General features: G+C 54.8%; 1 protein-coding gene across 1 annotated transcript in view; it reads left to right on the top strand.

Moving 5' to 3' along the window:
* Window positions 1–26,311, top strand: part of EML1 (EMAP like 1) — a 174,155-nt gene that overhangs the window by 652 nt on the left and 147,192 nt on the right. The window lies entirely within an intron of this gene.

The raw sequence follows: 26,311 nt of genomic DNA, 5'->3' as shown, positions 1-26,311 counted from the left end.
CATACCTTCTGCCCTCCAAGGGGACTGGCTGCCTGTGCGATTGGCTGGCCACCCGCGGCTCCTTCCGGCTGAAGGCAGGCTCTGAGGTGGACATCCCTCTGAGCCGGCCGTGGGTGGCACCGGAGCTGCAGACAGCCTACTCTGGGCTGCCCGGGTTCAAATCCCCATTCTTTCACTTCTAGACTGGGTGACTGACCTGGTGCAAGTAGCTTCCCTGCTCTGAAGCTCAGTGTCCCCAAGTTAAGAGAGAGACAGTGCTAGCAACAGTCCCTCTGGCCAGGGTGGTTGTGAAGACTGTGAGAACGCGTGACCGCCGGTCTGTTGGGCCGGCGTGCTGTGAGCCGTCAGTGACGGCCTCATGGAAGCAGCAGGTGGAGGGTCCTGGGCAGGGGCATGGGCCTTCTGCTCTGGCCCCTCCAGCCGTGCCTTGTCGCCTAAGCCACTGCACGGCAGTCCCTGGAGTCCTTATCTGTCCCGTGGCACCGTGGAGCCTCCTGGGCATGTCAGGCTGGCCTGGGGGTCCTGGGATGGCTGTGATTGACAACCATGTGGCCACCGCCAGCGTGGTGTCTGATGGACAGTCCTGGCGCCTGGGCCTGGCCAAGTCAGATTTGGAACAGAGTGTGTGTGTGTGTGTGTGTGTGTGTGTATGTGTTTCTGTGTTTGCGTGGGTGTGTTGGGGAGGGGGACACCGACAAAAGTGGCCTGACCTCACCCTCTTCCGCCAGGCGTCAGTGGTGCAGGCTGCCAAGAATTGTCTGCCGAGGAGCCAGTATGGGGGGGTGCAGCAGACAGGCCCTTTCTGGCTGGCTCTGCCCACACCTGACACCAACCCGGAATAGCTCTCTCCCTCCACCAGGGACACGGCCCTGCTTTTAGCAGCTTGTAAAACCACCGCACAGAGCTGGGTATTTCAGGAAGGCCAGAACAATATTTAGCCCGCAGGGGCGATGGAAGGGGCGCTGAGTGTGTGCGTGTGTGTGTGTCCGGGAGTCTGGGAGGAGACACGGCCTTTACTGTAGGAGAGGGTCAGCTGGGCGGGGGCCGGCAGGCACGGTCGTGGCTCTGCCCACCCTGGCTGGGCAGGTCATGCTGGGCGAGCCTGGGGCTTGGCTTCCTGCCTGTAGAGGGATGGTTGTTGTCTCCGCCGTGCTGCACTTGCTGGGGATTCTGGTTGACAGGAGTAAAGGCAACACCTGGGTGCAGGGGTGTATGCATGTTTATTGGAGAGGGGTCTTCTAGAGTGTGTTGTCTGAAGGTCAAGACTTTCCAGGATTCCAATCCCATGGCAGTGACTGGGTCCAGGAGGCTGCTGTGAAATATTTCTATATCTCTTTTCAGAAACCAACCCCTGGGCCTGTGTCTACAGCAGGAAAGTTCTCAGCTCCCCAGCCACAACCTGTGTGACCGTGGGCGGGTTACTGAAGGTCACTGTGCCTCAGTTTCCTCATCCATTAAATGGGGATGATAATAGGACATTAGCTCCTCAAGTCCCAATGAGGATTAAGTGACAGAAACCATACAACCCACTTAAAATAACAGCAGGATACTGTTAGCAGGTGTAATTGTTATTACTGTTCAACCCATAAGCGAGCTGCAGCCAAAGAGGAGAGTGAAGGGGACAGATTATGGGCTGTGCCTTGTCCTGGCCACTTTGGAGACGTGGTTTGATCCCTGGAGGGGGATGCATGAACTCCACTGTACAGCTCGGAAAACTGAGGCTCCGAGAAGCAGATAGACTGGCCCCAGGTTGCCCAGCTGGTAAACGGTGGAGTCAGGATTCGAACCCAGCTCCCCAGACCCAGACTCGGGGCACCATCCAGGAGATCCCACCCTGCTCACCCAAGGGTGGGGGCTGAGGGGTCTCGTGGCCCTTGCGGCTCTCGTCTGAACACCAGCACTTCTCATTTCGGACACAGCTAGCTCAGCATTGTCTCCAATAATTTGGAGCCTGTACCAAGCAATGTGGTACCTTGTTAGGGTGTCAGGAAAGTTGCTCAGAGCAAGAGCTCAGTGGCAGGCGGTCGGCTCCAGGATTTGTGGCCCTCTGCCTGGACAGGGGAGCCTGGAGGCTAAGGTTACCGGGAGTCAACGTTGTATTTATAGCAGGAAGCCGCCTGCACCAGGAACTGCCAGCCCGCACGCCCCGTGCAGTGAAGGGGCTTCCCTTACAGCTGTCTGGATTCTAGGCCTGGCTCTGTCCCCGAGTGAAGCACAGCACGGGACGACGGTCCCCTTTCCCAGCGAGACTCAGGTCCCCCGTCTGTAAAATGGGGCCCCACCATGTCCCTCGCTGGGTCTGGAGACAGAGTCTCTGAGGGCTGGCAGAGCCTGGCCAGAGGGGCCGGAAGGTGCTGGCTCCACGCATCCCGGGTCTGTTGATGCTCTCTTCCTGCCTTTGACCTCGTGATCTGCCCCCTCCCCTCTCAGCAGAACTCTGCAGGAAGAGAATCCAGCCTCTGTGCTGTCGGTCCCCATGTGTTTGGGAGAGTTTCCGGTAAAGCAGTTTTGCCATTCCAAGCACCAAAGAATAGGCCGTTGTTATTCTCAGCAGAGCAACGAATGCAAGTCCCTCAGAGCCCAGGGTTCGAATCTCGGCTCTACCGCCCCCTGGCTCTGTGGCCTTGGGTGAGTCACTTAGCCTCTCTGAGCCTCAGTGATGGGTTTCCATTTGCCCTGCTTTGGAGGGTGTGGTGTGGTGAGGGTGGGCACGGCTAACGTGATGAGGGCTCAGCCAACAGAGTGATTCTCTTTGTCCTCCTGTGTAAACTTCCACCAAGGCCATGGCCCCTGGGGACCCCAGCCTCCCTTTGTTCCTTCAGTGGGCAGTGGACAGCTTGCTACTGCTGGTTCCCCTGTCTGTATCCCCTCCTTCAGCTCTGCAGCTCCTGCAGCTATTCCGAGCGATTCAGCTTGGGGGGGGCTACCACCAGCTCTCTGGGGTCCCCCAAAGGCCCCCATACTTGGCTCCCCAAGTATTTCTCTTTGCCTGGATACAAGGGTTTTTTCCAAGGGTGGAGGGCCTGACATTGGGGTGGGCCGCCCCCATACCCCACTCAATTCCTCCTGGCATCCCCAGAGCCCAGAGAGAGTCCCACTTCCTTCTCCCTCGTTGTCCTGGCCTGGGTTTGATTCTCCTTCATGTTGACCAGCTGACCTCAGTGCCTGGGCCTGTGTCTGTAAGGAAATTCAAGCAAAACATTTTAATTGTTAGGCCTTGCTCTTGGAGAGGAAGTGTCTTCCCCCAGGAGAGGCAGGCTTGGTCCCCGGGCCTTGTCATCTCTCTAGGTTGTTTCCTTCCTGTTGATGAAGGCTTCCCCCCTTCTAGACAGGTAAGTGGGTTCAGTGCTGTCTCTTGGGCAATAGGGAGCCAGTGAGAATTTTAGCCAGGGTGTACCTGGATTGCTTCCATGTGTGGGGGGCAGGGACTAGAGAATCTGGAGGCCAAGAGGCCCAGGAGGAGGCTGGCAGGATAGTCCTGAGGAGAATAGGGTGAGGCTGACTCAGGAGGGGAGGGACGGGGGACTCGGGGGGTTAGCGACTGCCGTGTGTGGGGGCAGGGAGGCTGTGGCCCCTTGCTGCCTCCCCCATCACGGAAGTCCAGAGGACAGATGCTCATCTCCAGGGGACTGGGGGCGACCTGGCAAAGTGCCAGAGCTGGTCTGTAAAAACACATGGGAGTGGATGGAGGACGGTGTCCAAAGTCAGGCAGGCCCAGCCCCCGCTGGACGCTGTGGACACAGGCAGGCCCTCCTCTCTGCCCCTCGCTCGCCTCATCTGTTAAGTGCAGGTGACACCACAACCCCAGGGACTGTCACGGGGGCTCTGTGAGATGGCACCTGCAAATTCCTTACAAACCGCCGGCCTAGGGGATGTACGGGTGGTGCTCGGGAATGAGCCTGGAAACTCTGCTGTTGATGCGCCAGGCACCTGCTCCCAATGGCCGGAGGGTTCAACCTGAGCAGCATCATGTGACCTGGCTGAGAGTGGGGGTGGGGGACGCAGGCCCCAGACGGCCCCCTACTCCTGCTCTTCACAGCTCCCTCCTGTCATGGGTCAGTGCCATGCCTGCACTCCCAACCCGTGGAATCCCTGCGTCATGGAGGGGGAGACTGAGGCGCAAGGGAAAGACTGGCTCAGGGTCACCCAGCCAGGGAATGAAGAGCGGGGACTCGGGCTCGATTCCCAAGCATGGACCCACTCGCTCTGGCACCTTCGTTCCAGCTTCCCTCCTTCTCTCCTCCTGACCAAAGCCAGCCCCTCATCTGGCCTCTGTGGGGCTCTGCCCCCTCCAGGACGCCTCCCTTGATTCTGCAGTTCCTAGGGGACCCTGCCCCCTTGGAGCGCCGACCCCCCAACCATCCGGTTGAATGGTGCCAGCCTGGACACCCCTGTCCGGCTCACAGGATGTGGGATGGCCGGGGAGACGATTGGGTGGGGTTCTTTGCTGGGTGACCGTGACAAACCTCCTTTCCTTTTTGGCCTTGGGGAGGTTATTTCTTGGCGTCTGCCCTCCAAGAATCCTACAGGCAAGCACATGGCTCTGTCCACATGTCCTGTGTTCCAGCATCAGGCGGGGCTCGGGCCCCTGCTCTGTGCCTGTGCTCATCACAGCCGGGACATCTCTGAGCAGCAGCTGAGTGCACTTTCACTCCACGTGGCTCAGGTCCCTGCCCCGGTGTCTCAAGTACCCTCGGGATGGGTCTTAACGTGACAACGAGTACCATTTAGAAGCTGTTGGGAATTCAACTGGGAAATGAAAGTTACCTGTTTCCGTTCTTTTAAGGGATTGGGTTCATTCTAATTCAGCATTCTTGAGAGAGCAAGGTCGATTTTTAAAAATTTTATTATATTTTTAAATGAAGCTGCTGGTGTTTGCAACCACTTACTGTATTTTCTTGAATCTGTGAGGTCAAAATAAAAGAAACTGGTGGCCGAGGGGCCCCTGGGTGGCTCAGTCATTAAGTGTCCGTCCGACGCTTGGTTTTAGCTCAGGTCATGATCTTGTGGTTGTGGAATCGAGCCCCGCGTCGGGCTCCGTGCTCAGCGTGGAGTCTGCTTCAGATTCTCTCTCCCTCTCCCTCTCACCCGTGCGCTCGCTCTCTCTGTAAATAAATAAATTGTCATTGTCATTCACAGCTGCTGATTTTAAATCTTGGCATTCATCAACACAGACCCTTTGTTTTTTGCTGACTATAGCACCCAGGATGGACTCAGTATGTGCTGGGAAAAAACAAATAAATCCCAGTGGTTTAAAGCAGGCAAGGTGTATTTCCCACTCATGCAGAGTCCTTTGTGGATCTGGGTAACTCTCAGGGCGGGTTACCTCCGCCATGGCTCAGCCTGATGCCTCCATATGGACCCACGCTTCCCCGGTCACGAGGCGGGCAGAGGGACAGAGACTCCGCACTGACAGTTCCACGCTCCCACCCCCAAGTGGCCCGTCCTGCCGCTGGGGCATTTCATTGGCTCGAGCGAGTCACATGGCTACACCTGATGGCCAGGGGGCGGAGTGCAGCCCCCGTCTGTGAACGGCAGTCATATCAGCCCCCCCATTGACTTTTGTCCCCAATTGACTTAAAAAAAAAAACAACTAATCCATTTTAATTATGAAATGTTGGGAGCGTATGGTCTGAGCTGTGGTCCGCAAGCATCTGAAATGCAGATTATGAGTCGTTCCAACATGCAAGTCACAAAGCAAGGGACGAGATTTTTCAAAACGTGTTCCTTCCCACAGATTTGAATTTGCATTTAAAAGCACAAACATAAGTGCCTGAAAGATTGGGTCATCACACCAGCAAGGAAGAGCGTAACCAAGAGAAACGTGAGCCGTTAATTGCCACGAAGCTGTATTGATTTATCACTTGCTCGCGCACTGAAGACGAGCGTGCTGGGCTGGACCGCTCCTGCGCCTGTCCAGTCAACACGGTCAACGATGAAGAAACAGGGTCTCAGCGTAGGAGGAGATGGTGGTAGAAATAGATTGGAAGGTGAATCACGAGTCTGTGCGCCGTCTCTCCGAGGCAGGCACTATTGCCTTGATCCCAGACGCCACCGCCGCGTGGAGGCTCGCCGCCAGTGTAAGGAGTGTAGCATCTAAGGGAAGGAGCTTAACCGGAGGGCTGTGGCCGTGAATGCTGCGCGGCGGTTTGTATAATGAGATAAGACCTGGTTTAAAAATAATGTTTGCAAAGACTAGCTTGTCTCTAAGCTTCTCCGTAAGGGTTGATGACGTCAACTGAATGGCTAGAAATAAAGCTGGAATGTAATACGTTAATATTATAAAATTAAATATTAATTGATTAATATTAGATTGATTAATATAAATTAAATATTAATTAAATTAATAAAGCTGGGATGGTAGGGCTCCCTGCTAGGGATCAGACACCCCTGCAGCCCCGGGGCCCCACGTTCCAACCTCTAAGCCAGACTGTTTAGAGTACTCTCTCCTTAGTTTAAACACATCTTCTAGGGTTCCTGCCTGATTTATTTTGGGTGGAAAAGCATGTCCAAGCACGGTGCAGTTGTAGAAAGCACTCTTCCTGCTGCTCCTCTCTGGAGGAGCCTGTGGTCTCAGTGGACCACCTGATTTGGTTGTGCTTTTCTAGCACGTCCTGTGTGGGCGGGTCCCACCAGGCCCTGCCACGTTGAGGGAAGAGCTGGGACCTTGGCCCTGGGGAGGGCCCTGGGGGGCAGCTGGCCAGGGGAGCTGTGCTCAGGTCCCTCTGAGTCCCCAGTGATACTCAGGCTGCAGGCTCCAGGCAGGGCCCTGGGGACCCTCCACCCCAGCACCGTTACTTCTAGGTTTTGGTAACGGCTTTATTGAGACGTGTTTCGTATGTCCCGCGCGACTCACCCACCTCACGGGTACAATTTGGTGGATCTTGGTCTGTTCCCAGAGTTGTGCAACCGCTCACATAGTCCGTTTGAGAACATTTTAGTCACCTCGAAGAGAACCCCGCCCATCGGCAGTCACTCCGGGCCCCCCAAGCCCTCCTCTCTCCGTCTCTGCGGATTCGCCTATTGTGGCCATTTCATATACACGGAATTGCACAGTACGTGGCCTTCTGGGACTGGCTTCTTTCACTTCGAGGAACGTTTTTAGGCTCCTCCACGTGTGGCCTGTGTCTCTGCTTCAGTCCTCTTGTGGCCAAATACCCTCCCGTCGTGTGGGGAGAGCTGTGTTATTTACCCGGTCAGCGGGTGATGGGCGTGCGGGCCGTGTCTGTGTTTCGGCTACAATGCCTAACGCTGCCGCGGACTTGCTGGGGGGAACAGACGTCTTCATCTCTCTTGGGCGAATGCCTCCCAGCGGGATTGCTGGATCGGACGGTGGCTCCGTGTAGGACTTTCTGAGGACCTCTGGGCCGGCTTCCACAGTGGTGGCACCAGCCTGCACTCCCCTGGGGGTGCGCGAGGGCTCCCCTTCCTCCACATCCTCAGCAGCGCTGGTTGGTACCTGTCTGATTCCAGCCGTCCTAGCGGGTGCACCTGTCTCACTGCGGTTTTGCTTGCCCCTTCCCTAGCGACTAGTGGTGTGGAGTGTCTTTTCCTGCGCTCCATGACATCACCCCCTTGGCTCTGAGACCTTAAGCCTCAATGTCTTCCTCTATAAAATGGGGACAGGGACAGGGACAGTGCCTGCCTCACAGGCTGTGGTGAGGCTTCAGTGAGATAATTCTGGGGTCTTGGCCCAGAGCGGCTGCCCAGTAAATGTTTCCCGCTCTTAGCTGCGGTCCGGGCTTAAAGTCCCTCCTCTAAAGGCTGATGGGAGGGAGGGACTCGGAGAAACCTGGAAAACGGGAGGTTTCTGCACGTTCCAAACCCGTGTAGGGACAAACCTCATCAGAGAGGTGCTGCCTGACCCTGGCCCAGCCCTGGTGATTTCCTCCCTAGCTGCTGGGCTGGGCCGGCCAAGGGAGAGGGCCACGTCTGCACAGCCCAGATAAGGCAGGTATCCTGACCACACGCTCGGTGGAGAAGCCTAGCCCTTCATCCAGGTTTCCACTGAGGGACACCTGCACATTTTTCTTATCTGAAGGTATTTGGCCTCCTCCCCTTGACTACTCTCGAGGCTGCTCATGTGGCCCTTCCCAGACTTGCAAGCTTCCGTCTGTCCATGGAGAGCTCTGGAAAAAGGCCAGGAGCATCCTCCCGTGAGCTTGGGCAGGTGCCTGGGGCCTGGCGGGGGTGCTGATGGTCAAGCTGATCGTGTAGCTGTAACCCAAGCCAGCAGCTGGGCGGGTGGTGAGGGAACACAATCGCCTCATCACCAGCAGAAAGCAAATCCATCTCCAGGTAGCAAGCTCGTTAGGCTGCCCCGGAGGAACAATTCCTGTTCTGTTCTGGAGCCCAGTGGGAGAACTGCAGAGTTCACCCCGATGGCCCTGGGTGTTCAGTTGAGTCTGTAATTTGGGAACAGTGGGTCGTACCCTAAGGGGACTCCGGGCTTGGGCTGGGTGCAGATGCTGTCACTGTGCCCCTAGCCGCTCGGGGCAGCAGGTGAGAAGCAGGGATGGGAATTGGCTGGGGAATCAGTGAGACTGACTTTGGCATTCGAGCTCTGCTATCTGGTGCTGTGTGACCTTTGCAAGCCACACGACCTCTCTGGGCCTTTGTTTGCTCGTGTGTAAAATGAAGCTGATGATACCTTATAAGGTGGCTGTCAATCGCGAATGGAATAGTGGTCAAGGGCAGGGTGGGGGGATTCTAGAGATAGGAGTGGAGGTTCGGATCTATGCACTTGCCTCAGTGGGAAAGGCTCTCAGGAGAAAGCAGTGAACGTGGGAGGGAGGCAGCATAGGGCTTCAGGCAAAGTGTAGCTTTATTTTGTTCGATGTTTGATGTTTGTACGCTTGAGGGTCAGCCCAGGGAGGGAGGGGACCACGCCTTTCTTGTTGCCTCTGCTTCTGGGGGGAGGGCAGCAGATGGGATCCCGAGGAAGCGCCCCAGTGTAGACTGCACCACAGATCTGAGGCAGGAGGAGAGCTCTGTGCCCTGCCCCAGGGCGTCAGGCGGTGTCCACCCCAAGGGCCTGGCTCTCCCCCCCCACCCTCCCGCTCCTGCCCAGTGTGGCTGAGGCGCTGCGTTGGCTCCTGGGGCTGCTGCGACAAATGGCCGCGAACTTGGTGGCAGGAGACAACAGAAATTACTTTTCTCACGGTTCAGGAGGCCTGAAGTCTGCGATGAGATGCACTGGGCTGAAGTCCAGGGGTCAGCAAGGCTGTGCTCTCACTGGGGGAGAATCCATCCCCCACCTCTTCCAGTTTCTGGAGGCGCTCCTCAGCTGGGGCCGTGTCCCTGCGCCCCTGTCTCCGCGGCCACATTGTCCCCCTTCTGGGCATCAGATCTCTGTCTGTTGCTTTCCCCTAAGTCCTCTCGCAGTGGCATCTAGGCCATCTCCCCACCTCGGGATCCTTAATTTAATTACATCTACAAAGACCCTTTCCCCATATATGGTAACATTCAAAGGATCTAGTGAGTAGAGCTTGGCGCCTTCAGCCCTACTGCAGGGACCAACACAGGATCCCTGGGAAGCTTGTGGCCTCCCGGGGCTCTGGCTGGGGACCCAGGGAAACAGCCTGACTGGCTCAGATCCCCCCAAGGGAAGAGCTTTGTGCCCAAGGGAGCGCCCCACACCTTCCTGGCCTCTGAGTCCTGCTCTTCTCCCTCCCTCCTGAACCGTCTCTGGCTACTGGACCAAAGCTTGCCCAGTGCCAAGGGCAACCGTACCCCCTTTGTTTCCCCCCCCCCTCCTCCCATGAAGAAAGTGATTTAGGGCCTGGAGTAAACAGGGTCGGTGGGAGAGGGAGCATAGTGGGGCCTGACTGCAGGAAGAGTCAGCTGCTACCTTTCAAAAATACACGTTAAAAAAAAATACACTTTTTAAAACAGCAGTTTTTTAAAATAGCGAAGCCTGAATAGGAAAATAAACCCTAAAATATGCGGATGGTGGAAGACTTACTCGGGGAATCTGAGAGGGAGCGTGAGCGAGAATGAGGCCTCTGTGGGAGGTACCCGGCTTGGGCCCCCGCTTGACCACATGTGGGCAGTGACCGCACCTGGCTGAGCCTCGGTTTCCCTGGCAGGACCCGGGGCCCACCTCAGGATGGCCGCAGGCAGGAAGCGGGGAAGATGGCTCGGCAGGCAAACACCTGGAGGGGGTCCTACCTGCAGAGATAGTGGTGTCACTCCTCCCCCAGGGAGGCACCCCCACCGTCTGCCTTTCCCTGGGGAGCCTCTCCTCTCAGCCCTGTGGCCCGGGGTCCCTGACGCTTCAGCGGGTAGGACTTCTTGGGGACCTTTCTCCACTGGAGTGTGGTCTAAGCCCCTCGGCCTGGCATACACTGCCTCTCTGGGAGATCTCCCAGGCACCCCCCTCACACCCCAAGTGCAACCAGAGATAGAACTCTGCACTTTCTGGGCCATTTCTCACCTTTTGGTCTCCTCGGGAACGCCTCCTCATCTCTAGCAAAGCCCTCCTTCCCTCCCAGCCTCTCCCTCCCTGCCAGGGGCCCCTCACCAGATGGTGACCGTTGTGACGGCGGCATCCGTGTCGGAGTCTACGGCCAGCAGCTGACACATAGTAGGTGCTCAGCAGACGGCCGTGTTATTTGTCTCATGCTGCTAGGTGCTCTTCCTCCAGCGGCCTTCACGGAGGAGGCAGTAGGATCACTAGGATCGAGACCTGTCCAGGGCCCTTCTGTGCACCTGCTCTCTCCCCACAGCCCCACCACCAGGGGTTACCCTCACTCCCACTTTATGGACCAGAAAACTAGGGCGGGGCACCTGGGTGGCTCAGTCGGTGAAGCGTCTGCCTTCGGCTCAGGTCATGGTCTCAGGGTCCTGGGATCGAGTCCCACATCGGGCTCCTTGCTCAGCAGGGAGCCTGCTTCTCCCTCTGCCTGCCGCTCCCCTGCTTGTGCTCACCCGTGCTCTCTCTCTCTCTGTGTCAAATAAATAAATAAAATCTTAAAAAAAAAAAAAAAGAAAACTGGGGCTCAGAGGGTGTGGATCATCACGTGGCTAGTGCGGAGGGGTGTGAGGACTCACCTGCAGGCTGCCCCCCGCCCCCCGCCACTCCCCACGACTGAGACCTTCCTTGTCCTTGCCCTGCATCACTGGGGCTCATGGACAAATCCCTTCTCTCTCTGGGCCTCAGTTTCCTGATGTGGGAGGTGGGGGAGGGGCTACTGCTGGTGATCTCTGAAGCCTCACCCCTGGAAGTGGGGGACACAAGACACCACCACACTGTGTCCCTCCTTGTGATGTCATCTTAATGCTGGGCAGGCGTGGTCTGCAGGGGAGCAGGGGCACCTCTCAGCCTGGAATGCTGCCTCCCCCACCCCTGCTTCCCCCAACACTGGCACGTGTGACCTCTGGGTGAGGCTAGGCCTCGACTCCCAGCCTGGCCTGTCCGGGCTGGGGGGCTCCCTGTGCTGGAGGAGAGGGGGGAAGGGGGAGGCGCGGGGGCTGCAGACCAACCTCCCGGGGCTTCCTTTGGTGGCCTGGCCTTCTTGTTTTCCATCTTTGCTTGCCCCAGCTGTAAAGTTAGAGGTTCGGGTGTGGGCGGGCAGGGTTTGCACACACGAATTCACTTGTTTCAAGTCTCATTTTGAAGACGGATGAGTCAGCTTGCCATCCTGGGACAGGGAACGCTGGCCAAGCCATCCACCCGCGGAGTGGTCTGAGCAAGCCTGTTTCCCCACCTCTAGCAGCCGGGCTGGGAAGAGCTGCATGGACCCCACACGGGAGCCGATGTCTCCCCTGCCCCCCTCCAGACCCCTGCAGATGGCAGGCGCGCGCCCCGCAAACACCCGCACTGTTATAAGAGGGGACAGGTGGTCACGAGGAAAAGCTGTAAATCTAACCAGTCTTTTTAAAAAAACATCTACCCGGTCTTAATCCTGCTAATGGTTTATCTTCCTTTCACGAGAATGAGGTCCAGCTTCCGGCACAGGGCCAGGAACAACAAGCCTTTGTGTTCTTTTGGAAAATCGAGATGGAGCTCAGAAGAGGACGAGTCAGGTGTTGGCGCCTTATCTTTCCTGGCAAAGCCGGGGCCTCTGGGCCAGGTCCCTGCTGGCAGCCGAAGGGAGGCGTGAATAATGGAAGGGCTGGCACCGGGCTCCCTGCCACCAGGGCTGTGTCGGGAAGCTGAGGGAGGAACCATGTGGATATGCAGCCGCAAATGGCATCGGGATCCTGGAGGCCCAGGCGGGCTGAGGCTGGGCTGGCACTGCTCCGGGAGGCCAGGTATCTCTGCATCAGGTTACACCAGCTGTGTGTCCTTGGGCAAGACGCCTAACCTCTCTGAGCCCTCATCTCCTTATCTATGACATCCTGCCTACTTCTTGTGATAGTTTCAAGGGCTCCAGCAGAGAGGCTGCAGGGTGCCTGGCGCACAGTAGGTGCCTCACGGTGGCAGCTACAGGAGAAAGCACTCGGGGCAGGGCCGCTTCCTCTGTGGGGAAATGGGGGGAGGGGGACATTTACGAGGTCCCCAGAGCTTGTAGGACTCCAATTCTGACTGGCGCTGTTGCTGATCAATGGCTCAATCCCCACAGCCCCCTCGCCATGGGGCAAGGGTGGGGAAACCAAGATGCATTTGTTGGTCAAGCAGGGGCTGCCTGGAGGAGGTGTGCCCGAGGAAGGCAGAGGGCAGGAGCCAAGCCCCAGCCGAGAGTTGGCACAGGGATGGGCTATTTCACAGATGAAGAAACTGAGGCTCAGGGAGCTCAAGCGACCTGCCCAGGTCGCCAGGTGGCAAGTGGCAGCCCCTCTCCCCGCCATTGCTGTACTCAGTGAGGGGATAACGTCTTGACCCTGGGATGGCTTTCAGTGAAATGGAGCTTGGGAACAGAATTATCCTGGGTGAGGTCACCAGGCGCCAGCAATCCGAGGGTCAGCGCCTGCAATGGGGATCCTTCCCGGTGCTGCTGGAGATGGTACGCCCAGATGGGGGGATGTTGCTGATCGCCACCTATCACTTCTGATTTAGGGTGGGTCCCGTGATGGGGTGTCAGGCCAGGAACATGGGCAGGGGCGGGGTGCCAAGGAGCAGGGTCCACGGCGTGACCGCCCTGCCCCTGCCCCGCTGCTGCAGGAAGGTGGGAGGGGACGGCTGGCCATGAAGGCCACTCCGTCCCACTCCAGTGTGAGTCACTGCTTGGCTCCGGGCCCAGGAAGCCGAGGGAGGCCTCTGCCCGGGGTTCCCTGAGGTTAGCAGCCTTGGTGCCCATCCATTCCTTGGTGTTCCTGGCAGGCTTCTGTTCCTTTAAGAACGTGAACTTGAGATACTAGGGTGGGTGTTGAGATGCCTTGAGCTCAGGGATGTTGTAAACCTCTCCCTAAAGAATCATGGGGCTCACTTTTCAGTGCCCCAAACCTACGGCCTGGGGTTCTCAAACTTTGGTGTCATTACAGCCACGTGGGGTGGGGGTGCTGCCCAAAACGGTGCGTTCCTGAGTCGCACCCAGGCCCCTGGGATCTACATCTCGGGGCTTCCCGCGTGGCTCATGGGCCCTGGTCTCTGGTGCCCGTTGGCACATCCATGAGATTCTCCACACCCCCTCGTGTGCACTCTCTGCAGCCCTCCCCCGCACATCCTTACACGTGGCCTTCATCCGTATGGCTCCCGCCCACACTCACCGGGACTTGTGAGCAGGACGTGCAGACACACACACACCCCAGACCGGCCACACAGTTCACAGGCCCCTGTTCGTGGATCTCAAGGTGGTGACAGCAGGACATTAAACCAAGCCTGTGGCCCCGTGTGGCAGCACAGGTCACACGTCAACACGGCCAAGCCCTACATACCCTCAGGTCACACGCCCGGGGACACTTGTGGATGAGCTTGCCCGTCGCACGGGCGTCTGCCGTGGGCACACACGCACGCTCACGGGCACACACGCTCCTGTGCGGTGAGGCTTTCAAGATGGCTTTTTATTGGGATAAGGAAGCGTGCTGGTTAATGTTTAATAAAGCAGAATCAAAGTTGAGTCATATGTGAGCTGCTTGTAAGCAAGAAATGCCAGATGGAGTATTAGCTGAATCACTGTCTTGGGTTTCATGAGTAACATTTTAATTGGGTTGTGACTAGTTTGGGAAAACTTCTAAGCTCCCTCCCACGCCCACCCCAAGACCTAAATTAAACCGGCACTTATTTCATGCTTCAAACACCACAGAGCGCACCGAATAAAATGTGGCCTTCAGGAATTCTGTGAACAGCATTAGGGTGAATGGGCCTGCCCTGGCTTTCCAGGAGTGGGAAGGGGAGACGCGGTCATTGAGCACCTGCTGCGAGCCGGCCTGCGTGCTCAGCGAGGTGGCCTTTGTCTCTGCACCTGTCCTGTTTGAGAGCACCGGGCTCCCTGCCCCGCACACGGTCCATGCTTCGGAAGGGGAAGCTTTAGTGCTATTTAGACGTACCTCGGAGACGTTGCAGGTTGGTTCCAGACCGCTGCGATACAGGGACTATCACCATAAAGCGAGACGAATGGATGTTTTGATTTGCAGTGCATATGTAAATTATCTATGAAGTGTGCAAGAGCACTGAGTCTAAGAAAACAATGCACATACCTTAATTTAAAAATACTTTATTTCTAAGAAATGCTAACCGTGCTGAGCTTTCAGCGAGTGGTGATCACTGAGCACAGATCACCTTTTTTAAAAGATTTTTTATTTATTTTTGTGAGAGAGAGAGAGAGAGAGAGCACATGAGCAGGGGGAGGGACAGAGGGAGAAGCAGACTCCCCTGCTGAGCAGGGAGCCGATGCGGGACTCGATCCCAGGACCTTGGGATGATGACCTGAGCTGAAGGCAGACACTTAACCAACTGAGCCACCCAGGCAACCGAGCACAGGTCACCTTACAAATATAAGAATAATGAAAAGAATAATGAAACATTGGGAGAATTATCAAACGGGGACACAGAGACACGAAGTGAGCAAATGTGGTTGGAAAAATGGCACCAGGAGACTTGCCCGACATATGACGGCCACAAACCTTCCGTGGTAAGAACCGCAGTATCTGCGAAGTGCGGGAGGACAAAGTCCGCCCGTGCTCATCCAAGCCTAGGATCCCACTGGTTATTCTGACCACTGAGAAAGAGAAAACACCGCCGTTCATACCCCAACACCAGCCAAGGTGTTGATGGGTGAACTCGCTCTGAGCTCATAGGTGCTTAACTGTGAAGAGCACGTCTCAGAGTCAGTGCAGGGAAGGATCGGCCTCCCAGTCCAAGATGGGGAAGACCGAGCTCCCGGAAGGGAAAGAACCAGCCTGGGGGGCTTTGGGGCTCTTGCTATTATGTTAATAAAGGCTTACTAGGGCTTATTCCAGAGTTCCACCCACAATGCATGCAGTGTTGTTTTTCTGGGTGAGGGGGAGATCTGCCTCAATTTCCCTGAAATGCTACTGGTGTGCCCCTATCTGTGCAGCCTTGGGGTTCAGGGTTTCCCACAGTAGAGGCTTCATTCTTCCCATCGCCCCCACATTTCACCAGAGGTAGACACAGTTGGGAGGGTTTTCTTCAAAGCAAGTTTTAGAGATTATAGTAATTTTGAGGACCGAGTCCTGCCTTGAGCCCTGCCCTAGGCTTCCCATGCAATAATTCATTATGGAAGAATTTTTCAGAGACAGCAACTGGCCTTAGAAGGCGATGAGCTCATGAATATGCATCAGCTCATCCTCATAAATTATGCATTTGATAGGGAGGCTTCCTGGGGAGGCCAGGGAGGGCGGGGAGTGCTTAGTCCTGACAGGCTTGCTCTCATGCACTTCTTGTAAAGCCCATATCCCGCTTGCCCTCCCTCCCCGTGACAATGAAATTGCGGGGCACCGCTCCGGCTCCATTCAAACATGGCACTCTGGTTTTCTAAGAATCTGGAGTTGACTTGGCTGTTGCTTCTCTGATGGCAAGACTGGAGGGTCCAGAGGGGTCAGACAGGCATGTATTCGCCCCCCCAGGGCAACTTGCTTCAGACACACAGACCTTCATAGTCTGACTTACAGAGGCCCCGGCAGCTGAAAAGCTGATGCCCAGACGTGTGATTTACGTGTTGTTTAGATTTCAAGGGCTCATATTCCTCCAAATGGGTTCATGCTCAGGGCCAGGTGGCCCCAGCATCTTGCAATTAAGCCCTGTGCCAAGAGTCAGGGTCAGACCAAGGTGGTAGCAGGAAGGAAGGGAGGTGTCTGGGGTGACCCCAGGCACCTGCCCTCCCCAGAGCCACCCCTGGCCTCCCAGATGCGTTGCTGTGCGCAGTGAACACATGGGCAGTCGGGGTCCAAGGTGAGCTCTGCATGGTCTGCTTGGCTGGATGGAGGTCACCCCTTCCCTGTGTCCATCCCTCCTCTTGCCCAGCTGCTGCCACGTGGGCCCACCTTCCCCGCGGCTTTCTTGTGGTTCTGCCACATCGTGGGGGTCACACCTCAGCCACTCTTGAGGGCAGTCCTGGGCCAGGGGGTCCTGTTTCTCTGTCTACGTCCTTCTGGGACCATCAGCTCCTTTTCTGCTACCCACAGCCTTCACGTGTGGGCACGTCAGCCCCTTCCTTCCATTCCTGGTCGCGGTCCAGGCCTCAGCCGGAGAGGGAGGGGCCCGTCCTGGTGAGTGGCTGGGAGGTGGCACTGTGGGTTCGGAGCGGGCTCACTGAACACTGTCTCCAGCCCGGCAGCTCGGGGTGGAGCCCCCACCCCCAGCAGGGCCAGACGAAGTGCTCCCGAACACTGTGAACACATATGGATCGAGAGCTATGGGTTTAGGCTGAAACCATTCCATCTTGTTAAAAAGTAAACTCCCAAATGTGTGTAAGAAACAAAACCTCTACGGAAAGTGAGAGACGTTGAGAACAAGAAACCTCTGTCACCTGCGGTCCCTTCACCTGGAGACACAGCAGGCCGGCGTTTGGGCTCCCTGCCCTGCCACATGTGTTGCTGAGCAGAACTGTCCCCACAAGCCTCCTGTAGGAGGGCGTCTCCCGTCCTCGTCTCACTGTGATGTCACGAGTGTTTCTCACGTTGTTGCCATCTCTAGAATTACCGCTTCTAGCGACCGCAGAACCTAATGCATGGGACCCTTCCCTTATGTTTGGGCGTTACCTGCAGGGTTTTAGAAAGTTGCTGTTCAAAGGAAATGACTTTCAGCCATCTATTAATTTAATTCTTCCTGGCGTGTCACTAATGGAAGGCAGCTATCGACCGGTCCTTCGTCTACACGGCTAGCCTCCGACGGCAGGAAACACGGCTTTCTCCCCAGCCTCGCTGTAAGGGCCTTGAAGACAGGACGGGAGCCCGCTCCACTCCCACATGCACGCTGACAGCTGCCACTGTTCATCCTGTTCCCGCCAAGTAAGCACCTGTCCTGGGCCAGACGGTCCCCACGCTGCCATCACATGTCCCACCGTAGGCGGAGCAAATAGTGTCTCACCCTGTACTTGTCTTCAGCTGGGATGCCCAGAGCAGAGATTCAGACCCTGCCCGAGGGCCACCGAACCACCAATGCCTGACCTGGGGGAGCCACAGGCAAGCAGGGGGCCATCCAGCCTGAGGGCTGACGCCAGTAGAAACCAGAGGCCAGTTAGAGAAACACCGTGGAGGCTGAACCAACTCCGTGCCTGAACAGATGTGGGGACAGCCAAGAGAGGAACCCCACCCCCAGGCAGTGACCTGGACTGTCAGCATCTTCACCCGTACCAGCCGGGCAATAGCAGCACCTGTGCCCCTGGATGGTTTTTACGTGTACTTTTTAAAAAAAGATTTTATGTATTTATTTGAGAGCAAGAAAGCATGAGAGAGAGATCAGGAGCAGGGTGGAGGGGTAGAGGGACAAGCAGGCTCCCCACTGAGCAGGGAGCCCGATGCGGAGTCGATCCCAGGATCCCAGGATCATGACCTGAGCTGAAGGCAGACGCTTCACCGACTGAGTCCCCAGGCTCCCTAAGTGTACTTTTTAAGTCAGTATTTAGCGTGCCTACAGCGGAGGGAGCAGGTCGTAAGCACAACACTTGATGAATTTTCACCAAGTGAACAGACGCCTGTGTCACCAGGACCCTGAATCAAGAGACAGAATGTTACAGCTCCGAAGTCCCCCTGATACCTCCAGGCACCACCCCTGTCCAGACCCCTCACACTGCAGATGAGCCTTGCTTGTTTTAGACATCACGCGTTTGCAAATGCAAAGGCTGGGCCAGAGCTGGAGCAACTGGAACTCCCACGTTACTGCCGGACTGTGCGTTGTCGAGAGCATTCTGGAGACGGAGGTTACCTCCTAAAGTGGAATGAGACTGTCGACGTGCCCGTATGATGTCTGCGTACGTGTGCGCACACATACATGCTGCTCCCAGTGATGTCCCCAAGGGACCTAAACACGCATATTTACCAAAAGGAATGTTCGCAGCAGCAAGTTCATGAAAGCTTCACACTGGATGCGGCCTAAGGACGTCGACGCTGAAATCAGTAAGTCACACAGCGGAGTGGCACTCAGCAACGAGAAGGAAGGAAGGACACGCAGCAGGGTGGATCTCAGAGGAAGGGAGGCCGACCCGCAGGAGCGCGCGCGGTGAGGTGCCCTGGGCTGTTCCCGGGAATAACGAGCTCATACGAGGGAAGCGCCCAGGCAAGGGCCCGGCGAACTTGGCTGTGGTTCGCATCACTAGTCTCATGACTCGCATCACTTAGTCCCACTAAGCTGGAATGATGCTTTGACTGATTTTAGCTTTTCCCATGCACGTTCCTTCCCCTCTCTGAGGCTCAGCACAGAATGAACATGGGCATGGGAGGGGCGCTGGGGTGGCTCAGGAGTGGGGCATCCAACTCTTGATCTTGGCTGAGGTCGCGATCTCAGGGTCATGAGATGGAGCCCCGTATTGGGTTCTGTGCTCAGCGTGTAGTCTGCTTGTCCCTGTCCCTCTGCTCCTCTCCCCACCTGCTTGCTTGCTCTCTCTCTCAAATAAATAAGTAACATCTTCTAAAAAAATAAGCATGGAGAGTGACATGAGCTGGCCGCTCAGGGCCGTGGGGGACGCCTCTTCTGGCCATTCGTGAGCATCACCACGTCCACTCTGCTGGGCAAGGGAGGGGCCAGGCCGGGGTCAGGGGGAGGCTTTGGCTCCTAGAGGTCACTGACCTGCGGAGGCCCTCCCTCGAAGGCAGGGCTTGGGTATCAGGCTGCACTTTGTTTCTTGCTAGGACTGCAGGCCAGCTCAGGGCCTTGAACACTTCCTTGAGGAGGAGAGAGTTTGCAGCGGGGCCAGGAGGTGTGGGAGCAGAAGTGGGGGTGCCAGAGACAGGCACAAATCCCATGCTGGCCAGTGATTTGCAGCGTGACCTCTGGGTCTGCCCTCCTCCCTTCCCCCTCCCCTCTTCCTCTCCTCCTTGGCTTCTCTCTCTTTCTCCTCCCCCTCTCCCTCCTCCCCCTCCCCCCCTTCCCTCTCTCCCTCTCACTCTTTCCCTTCCTTGTCTCCGTAGCCCTGCAGTTTTACAGACAAAAAAATGCTGCTCAGAGAGGCCACTGACCTGCCCCAGGTCACACGGACAGGAAGAGCTGGGGCCAGAATTCAGCCCTAATTGTCCCTCCCTTGTGCTTTCCTGGCCACCACTGGGACTAAGGGTGGTCTTCCCCACCTGGAGTCGCCCCTCCTCACCAGTCACAAGCTGAGCTCCTGCTGTTGGGCCCTTGTTCAGTAAAGCCCGCTGGTTCCGGCTGCCAGAAGCCTTTCTCTTGCTCGCTTCCCCAGAGGAGCCCAGAGCCCGGGCCGCCACTGCCTGTCCACCCTAGAGAGCTGGACAAGGAGAGCTGGGAGCTGGGCCTGCCCTCTGGGCCAGGTCTCTTGTGAGACTCTGTGCAGGGGAGCTGCGCTTCCCCCCGCTCTACCCGTGGGGAAGCCGGGCTCAGAGGAAGCAGGTTGAGCCTGTGCCTCGGGCTGTGGGAGGGGTGAGGCGAGGTCCAGCCCAGGCCCCCACTCTGCCCCACCAGCTCTCCTGTGAGGTGTGAGCTCCCAGAGGGGGCTGGGGGTGCAGGACAGGGGTGGGAGGTTCACCCAAGGAAGCCACAGCTCCTTTGTTGCCCTGTCTCTGCAGATGACAACCCTAAGGCCTGCACCCGTGTTGCCCCTTGGCAAAGACACTCCTGCGATCCGTATCTAAAGGCCCCCAAGTATGGGCCGGTTCTTGCTTTCCAGAAGGAAGGGCTGTAGCAGGTGGCAGCCTGAGAGGCACATTCTGCCCAGTGAACGGTCTCTGCCACTCAAATGCACACCCATGAGGGGCCAGAGGGGGCCTGGCCTGCCTTTCACCGTGCCCGAGCAGAGAGACAGCAGCCAGCAGAGCAGAGGAACCCACTGTATACGCAGCATTCTCCAGAGAGGCAGAAGCAGTAGGATACACAGGGATCTGTAAGAGGAGATTTATTATAGGAATTCACTCACCTGAGAGATGAGGCTGAGAAGTCCCACAGTCAGCCGTCCCCACGCTTGAGAATCAGGAAAGCCCGTGGTATGATTCAATCCCAGTCGGAAGGCCACTAAATCCCGGGAGATGTAAGTCCCCATCTGCTGCCCCAAAGCACCAGAATCAGGAGCATAGGTAACCCAGGGCCAGAGCTGATGTCCCAGCTCAAAGAGTGAATTCGCCCTTCCTCCACCTTTTTGTTCTATTCAGGCCCTCAGGGGATGGGTGACGCCCACCCACATCTTCTTACTCAGGCTGCAGATTCCAGCGCACTTTCTGAGACACCCTCACAGACACACCCAGAAATAACGTTTTACCACTGATCTGCGCGTCCCTTAGCCCCGCCAGGCCAACACATGAAATTCGCGGTGACACCCATAAGGTTGGGAGGGTGTCTGTGTGAGAGGAAAGAGCCATTCTATAGACAGCGCCACTGGGGCTGAATGGGGGATGCATTTCTCTTCACCTGCAGGACATGTTAAAGCTCACGATTCCTGAGCCCAAAGATTCTTACTCCCTGGCTGGATAATTTGAGTTTCTAACAAGCTCCCAGGGGCTGCTGATGCTAAGTACGGCATTCAGGTTCTCAAAGCCCGGAGCCCAGTGGAGAGAGAGCCCAGTAAACAGAGGGCTGTGGAGGGTCAGGGCAGGCTTCCTGGAGGGGACACCAGAGGTCCTGCTGGAAGGAAACGGGTTGGTGGCTGACGGAGTAAGGAAGGAGCGAGGCCCCCACCAGCACTGCAGTCCAGGAATATAGCAGAAAAAGCAGGACAGACTACGCATGGCCACAGAAGCAGGCATGCTTGGGGAAATATGCACGAAAGGTCCTCGATAGACCTTTGGCTTGGCCGGGGGTAGGTCTGTGTCGGTGTCCGGGGACACCCAAACCACTGTCTTACCCATTCCTCCACTGGTATTGTTTTCTTGTGATAAAATACATGTAACAAAATTCATCATCTTACTTGTGTTTAAGTGTACAGTTCAGGGGCGTTAAGCACATCCACTCTTTCCTGCCACCGCCACCATCCATCTCCAGAACTCTCCATTCTGCAAAACAGAACTCTGTATTCATTATTCATTAAGCACTAACTCTGCCTCTCCCCTCCCCTAGCCCATGGTAACCACTGTTCTACTTTCTGTCTGTATGAATTTGACTCCTCTAGGGACATCATAAAGCTGGAATCATACAGGATTTGTCTTCTTGTGACTTGTCTTCTTAGGTGACTGTCTTTTGTGATTGTCACTGAGCGCAATGTCCTCAAGGTTCATCCGTGCTGTAGCAGATGTCAGAATTCCTTTTTTTTTTTTCCTTAGAGGAAGGGACGTTTATTCTTCCGTGGAAGCACCAGAATTTCCTTACTTTAAAAAAAAGTTTTTTATTCTAATTCTAGCGTAGTTAACACAGTGTTCTGTTAGTTTCAGGTGTATGATATAGTGATTCAACACGTCCATACAGCACCCCCAACCCCTCCTTCCCCCAGTCTCCCCACCCAGCTCCCCTCGTAAACACCAGTTTGTTTTCTGTAGTTAAGAGTCTGTTCCTTGGTTTGTCTCTTTCTGTTTTATCCTTTGCTTGTTTGTTTTGTTTCTTAAATTCCACCTATGAGTGAGAGCATACAGTATTTGCCTTTTTCTGACTGATTTATTTCACTTCGCATAATACTTGTTAGCTCCATCCATGTCGTTGCAAGTGGCAAGGTTTCATTCTTTTTGATGGCTGAGTAATATTCCATTATATATCTATACCACGTCTTTATCCATTCATCAGTCGATGGATGCTGGCTGCTTCCATCTTCCCGGTATCGTAGATTATGCTGCCATAAGCATAGGGGTACATGTATCCCTTTGAATTAGTGTTTTTGTACAATTTCCTCACTTAGTAAGGCTGAACAATATTCCATTCTATGGGTATACCATCTTTTGTTTCTCCATGCCGCTGTCAGGGACACTTGGGCTGTTTCCAGCTGCTGGCTCTTGTGAGTAATGCTGCTGTGAACATAGGCGTGCAAATATCTGTTCAACCCCTTCTTTCAACTTCTTTTGAGTCTACAGTCAGAAGTGCTGGATCCTATGGCAATTCTATGTGTAATTATTTTGAGGAACTGAATCGGTATTTTTTATCACCCACAGATGGAGAATTTCAGGGAGGCTTAGCAACAGCGGGATGAGCTGGTCATTACGCTCGCACATTATTTAATGTTTGATTAATAGCTTCATTATCCTAGACTTAAAAGCCGGGTTTGAACTCTTCACTGTTGAAACCGTATTGGACAACGTTAAATATCCACCCAAATCAACATCAATAATTTGTTCCACTTGGCAAGGGAAAATGTTTAAAATTCAATGAAGCCAGCAGATACCCACAACCCTGTGTTGCCAAGCAGCAATCGTGCTCACAAACGGCCAGAGCTTTTCTTATAAAGAGAGGAGGAGGCCAGCGTCCGCACGGAGACAACGGGTCTGTCGCTAATGGAGTGAGGCTGGCCGTGGAGTTTCTATAGGAGGCAAAGTGCAATCCATCATTTCTGAGTGTTTACTTTGAAAGTATGGCATGTCCACTGGGAATTGCAGTTTTCCAAGGTCCTCTTGCTGGTTTTGCTGATTCATATTCCCACAATTCCTTCACCGCATAATATTTTCCCATTGCCATGGTGACCGTGTGAGGAGAAGGCATAGGGAGAAACTTCTGAGTTTCCTGCTTATTCCACAGAACTGAGATTCGACTTCTGCTGGAGAGTGGGTTACGTGTTTCTATTTTAAAGAGAAGAGGTAGGTTCCACCGAGCCGAGTTCTCTCGGGCTCAGAGAGAGCAGGAGTCAGGGAATGAGAACAGCTGGGCAACTGGTCCTGCATCCAGCACTTTCTAGCTGGTTCTGGCACGTTCTGGTTGTTGACCTTGGTCAAGACTTTCCTTCTCTGAGCCTTGGTTCCTTTCTCTGTAAAATGAGGTGCAGAATGGCAATTAGGGTTCTCTGCGGAATTGATCGAGAAAATGCAAGACATTTACAAATAGTAAAACCTTATTTAAAAAAAAAAAAACCCACAAAGAATTCCTCAAATACAAAGCCCTTTAGTCCAGGCCAAGGTGTTGCCGCGGGTGGTTTTATCTGGAATTGCTGTTGGTTGCGTTCCTTCCGACCGCTCCAACCCCCTCATTCACACACACGGCAGCCTTGACCTCCTCAAGGACAGGAGCTTTACTTTGTCATACTGATCCCTCCAGTTTGCAGAGCACACAGCTTTTCCTAGTGCAGAAAATCTTGCACGGAGCTCAAACGTGGATCCAGCAAGTGCTTGCCAAGCTCAGTCTGCACCAGGCTGTGGGGCCGCAGAGACAACTTGGGGGGGGGGCTGAGTCACCCCAATTCTGAGGTCTGCCTTTGATCTCACAGCAGCCTTTCCTGGGGGTGCGGGACAGAGGGAAGCACACTTACATTAAAAGTGTGAAATGGGGGGCGCCTGGGCAGCACAGCGGGTAAGCGTCTGCCTTCGGCTCAGGGCGTGATCCCGGCGTTATGGGATCGAGCCCCACATCAGGCTCCTCCGCTAGGAGCCTGCTTCTTCCTCTCCCACTCCCCCTGCTTGTGTTCCCTCTCTCGCTGGCTGTCTCTATCTCTGTCAGATAAATAAATAAAATCTTTAAAAAAAAAAAGTGTGAAATGGAAGATTCAACCTTATTTCAGGAACCTTCCAGAGCAAAATGGTGTGTCATAGAGTTGAGAAACTGGTTAATTACAATGCCGTGTGTTACGTGAACTTCTCAGAACCTCTCTGTTAGCAGAGGTGATCCAGAGAAGGAAAGGGTTCACTCTGTGTGATGGGGCGGGGTGTCAGAGAGTTTCATGGAGCAGCTGTCCTGGCTGGAGGGTGACAGACCGGAGCTGCCACACTGAGCTGCCACGGAAAAAGAGATTTTGCGGGCGCAAAGGCTCATGGCAGCGGGCTACGATTAAAGGAGCTGTCGGTAACTCCGTGCGGCCGGAGCATAGAGGAGGAGGAGGGAGGAGGACAGAATGCAGGCAGGCCAGGAATGACCGCACACACTACACACTCAACTAATGGGCACTAAGAGAATCCGTGCTCAGATCGTGTGTCTTGTGCACCAGGCAGCTTGGTCAAAAGGGAAGACTTTGGTGTGCTTGAAAATCCCCCCAATGCTGGTTGTGTCTTTTTTGTCCCCAGTTTGGAGCTTCAGAGTGACCCAAGCTGGCATTGGTTGGAGGTTCTGATGAGGAATCAAGACAGCCACGAGCTGCAGACCCTCCACCATTCAGGGGACCCCATCAGAGGTTCTTCTTCTGGTCGTCCTTCCTTCCTTTCTTTCTTTTCTTTTTTTAAGATTTTATTTATTTATTTGACAGAGATAGAGACAGCCAGAGAGAGAGGGATCACAAGCAAGGGGAGTGGGAGAGGAAGAAGCAGGCTCCCAGCGGAGGAGCCTGATGTGGGGCTCAATCCCAGAACGCCGGGATCACGCCCTGAGCTGAAGGCAGATGCTTAATGACTGCACCACCCAGGCACCCCTGGGCCTGCCACCTAGCACATATGGAATAAACATTAAGTCCTTCCTTTTCCTACTCTTAATTCTAGCAATTTCTACTGCTATTATAATGATCTGTGTCTGCCTTACCCACTAGATGTTGAATTTTAAGGGTCTATGATTTAGTCCTTTGTGTTTGCCCTAGCAGAGTGATTTTCCATCTTTTTTTAAGAAATGAGCCATAGTAAGAAATATATCTTACGTCATAACTCATATGTATAAATATCAATTAGGTCAAGATGTGTTGGGATCCTCTGTCATTACTGATTTTTTTTAAATGGTCTAACTGTTCTGTAAATTGCTGAGAGAGGGGTGTTAAAATCTCCTCATATGATTGTGAAGTTGTCTATTTCTCCCCTTTGTTTTTTTCCGAAGACTTTAAATTTTTAAGTTATCTCTACACCCAACATGGGGCTCAAACTCACAACCCTGAGACCCAGAGCTGCACGCTCTACTGACTGAACCAGCTGGGAGTCCCTATTTCTCCCCCTTTAAAGCTGTCAGTCTGGCTTCATGTACTTTGAGGCTCGGTATTTGGCACATGCACCTTCATTATGGCTATGTCTTCCTGATGAATTGACCCTTTCATCGTTAGGTGGCGTCTCTCTTCAGCTCCAGTGCTTTTCTCTGTCCTGAAGCCCATGTCCTCTGGTATTGATAGAGCCACTCCGACCTGGAGTGGCATGTTACGTCCTTGCCCAACGCACTTACTTCCCGTCAACATGGCTTAATATGTAAAGTGAGTCTCTAGCAGACGGCACACGTGTACAGTTGTGTCTCACTTCTTGTCGCATTCTAGTAACCTCTGTCTTCGGATTCGAGTGGTTGCCCATGACCCTTTAATAGAATTATTTGCTTGGTTACCTGTGAGTCTATCATTTTATTTTTTATTTCCCCTTCGTCATCTCTGTTTTTAATTTCTTTTTTTTTTAAGATTTTATTTATTTATTTGACAGAGATAGAGACAGCCAGAGAGAGAGGGAACACAAGCAGGGGGAGTGGAAGAGGAAGAAGCAGCCTCCTAGCGGAGAGCCTGATATGGGGCTCGATCCCAGAACGCCGGGATCACGCCCTGAGCCGAAGGCAGACGCTTAACCGCTGTGCCACCCAGGCGCCCCTGTTTTTAATTTCTCTATTCACTTTTCTGTCCTTTTAAAGAGAGAGAGAGAGCTTGAGTGAGCAGGGGACGGGGCAGAGGGAGAGAGAGAATCTGAAGCAGACTCCTCACTAAGTGCAGAGCTGGACACAGGGATCATGACCTGAGCTGAAATCAAGAGTCCAATGCCTAACCGACTAGGCTACCTAGCAGCCCCTTTCCTG

Source organism: Ursus maritimus, unplaced genomic scaffold (assembly GCF_017311325.1).
Source record: "Ursus maritimus isolate PB19 unplaced genomic scaffold, ASM1731132v1 scaffold_25, whole genome shotgun sequence".
NCBI classification, from domain to species: domain Eukaryota; kingdom Metazoa; phylum Chordata; class Mammalia; order Carnivora; family Ursidae; genus Ursus; species Ursus maritimus.
This window is presented reverse-complemented; position numbering and strand designations above follow the sequence as displayed.